We start from the raw sequence: 2,500 nt of genomic DNA, 5'->3' as shown, positions 1-2,500 counted from the left end.
CCAACAAACGGCGCCGAGCGACCGCCGGGCTGGCTGGGCCGGCGGCACATCGAGCGCGGTGCCCAGAAGCCACCATCGCACTCGGCTGCCTTGCTATGTCAACGTGTTACGCGTGTCGCACGGGGCGGAACCCCGATTGACGGCCGCCCTCTCGGCGGCACCCAAAGACAATTAAGTGCGCGGTCGGCCGGGGCCTACCACCACCTTCGGTAATGATCCTTCCGCAGGTTCACCTACGGAAACCTTGTTACGACTTTTACTTCCTCTAAATGATCAAGTTTGATCGTCTTCTCGACACGCCGACGCGGCCGTTGCCAGCCGCGACGGGGCCGATCCAAGGATCTCACTAAACCATTCAATCGGTAGTAGCGACGGGCGGTGTGTACAAAGGGCAGGGACGTAATCAACGCAAGTTGATGACTTGCGCTTACTGGGAATTCCTCGTTCAAGGGAAACAATTGCAAGTCCCTATCCCAATCACGAATGAGGTTCAACGGGTTACCCGGACCTTTCGGCCTAGGTTAGACACTCGCTGCTTCACTCAGTGTAGCGCGCGTGCGGCCCCGGACATCTAAGGGCATCACAGACCTGTTATTGCTCAATCTCGTGTGGCTAAACGCCACTAGTCCCGCTAAGAAGTTAGACGCCGACCGAGAAGGTCGCGTAACTATTTAGCATGCCAGAGTCTCGTTCGTTATCGGAATTAACCAGACAAATCGCTCCACCAACTAAGAACGGCCATGCATCACCACCCACAGAATCAAGAAAGAGCTCTCAATCTGTCAATCCTACCTGTGTCCGGGCCGGGTGAGTTTCCCCGTGTTGAGTCAAATTAAGCCGCAGGCTCCACTCCTGGTGGTGCCCTTCCGTCAATTCCTTTAAGTTTCAGCTTTGCAACCATACTTCCCCCGGAACCCAAAGACTTTGGTTTCCCGGAAGCTGCCGGAAAGGTCGTCATGGTAACGCCTCCCGATCGCTAGTTGGCATCGTTTATAGTCAGAACTAGGACGGTATCTGATCGTCTTCGAACCTCTGACCTTCGCTCTTGATCAAAGAAAACATTCTTGGCGAATGCTTTCGCAGTAGTTCGTCTTCCGCCGATCCAAGAATTTCACCTCTAACGGCAGAGTACGGACGCCCCCGTCTGTCCCTCTTAATCATTACCTCGTGCTCCGAAAACCAACAAAATAGAACCGAGGTCCTATTCCATTATTCCATGCAACACTATGCAGGCGAACAGCCTGCTTTGAACACTCTAATTTTTTCAAAGTAAACTTATCGGCCACCGCCGACACTCAGTCAAGAGCACCGACGGAGAACCGAAGGTGAGGCGAACGCAACCAGTGACACACCTTGCGACGGACCGGCGGCGCTCGCCCAAAATCCAACTACGAGCTTTTCAACCGCAACAACTTTAGCATACACTGTTGGAGCTGGAATTACCGCGGCTGCTGGCACCAGACTTGCCCTCCAATGGATACTCGTTAAGAGTTTTAGGATGTACTCATTCCAATTACAGGGCCTCGTTAGAGTCCTGTATTGTTATTTTTCGTCACTACCTCCCCGTGTCGGGAATGGGTAATTTGCGCGCCTGCTGCCTTCCTTGGATGTGGTAGCCGTTTCTCAGCCTCCCTCTCCGGAATCGAACCCTGATTCCCCGTTACCCGTTCACAAAGGTAGGCACGTAGCGTACCTTCGACAGTTGATAGGGCAGACACTTGAATGATACGTCGTCGGTGCAGAGACCGTACGATCCGCGTGGTTATCCAGAGTCATCAAACGTCACAGAACGAACCCGGTCGGTTTTGATCTGATAAAAGCGCGCCTCCCGAAGACGGCGCTTAATGCATGTATTAGCTCTAGAATTACCACAGTTATCCACTTCGCTTACGAGACCAAATAAACCAAGACTGATTTAATGAGCCATTCGCAGTTTCGCTTTACGAGAACTCGTACTTGCACCTGCATGGCTTAATCTTTGAGACAAGCATATCACTACTGGCAGGATCAACCAGATAGCTGCGACAGCTGCGCTCGGCCCTTGCTGGGCCGCCCGGCGCGTGCTCGTCGCATTCGTTTAAGACCGAGGCGATCGCCTGCGGCCGTACTCAGCTTCGACAGTCGCTGGCCGCGACGTCCACGCTCTCGCCGGCAGTGCCAGGCGGAGCGATTTGCGTTTTTTCTTTGCTCGCCCTCTCTCGGGCTCGATCCATTCAGTTTCGCACAAACAAGAGCTCTGCCGGCCGCCTGCAGCGGTGCCTAAAACCCGGGCATAACAATGCGACCGTTCTGCTAGGCCGACAAGCGCTCAAGCCAGACGCTCGATCGAACGCCCCCTACATATTAGTCGAGACAACGGCTCGCTCATTAGCATCGCGTTTGTACTTTTTTCGGCTCGGCTTCTTTCGACGCCGATGCCGGCGACGCAGCACTCTGTCGCCCGCCAGCCACCGAGAAAAGGGTGCGCTCCGACCGGCCCCGCACCGTAAGCCGCTCATTC

The 2,500-nt window shown here is 54.6% G+C and overlaps 1 non-coding gene across 1 annotated transcript; it reads right to left on the bottom strand.

Annotated features, from left to right (window-relative positions):
- Window positions 1-210: 210 nt before the first annotated feature.
- Window positions 211-2,018, bottom strand: LOC144428866 (small subunit ribosomal RNA). The gene has a single exon (XR_013478803.1). It is a non-coding gene; the product is annotated as a small subunit ribosomal RNA (ribosomal RNA).
- Window positions 2,019-2,500: the final 482 nt, after the last annotated feature.

The sequence above is a fragment of the Styela clava genome, chromosome 10 (assembly GCF_964204865.1).
Source record: "Styela clava chromosome 10, kaStyClav1.hap1.2, whole genome shotgun sequence".
Lineage (NCBI taxonomy): Eukaryota > Metazoa > Chordata > Ascidiacea > Stolidobranchia > Styelidae > Styela > Styela clava.
This window is presented reverse-complemented; position numbering and strand designations above follow the sequence as displayed.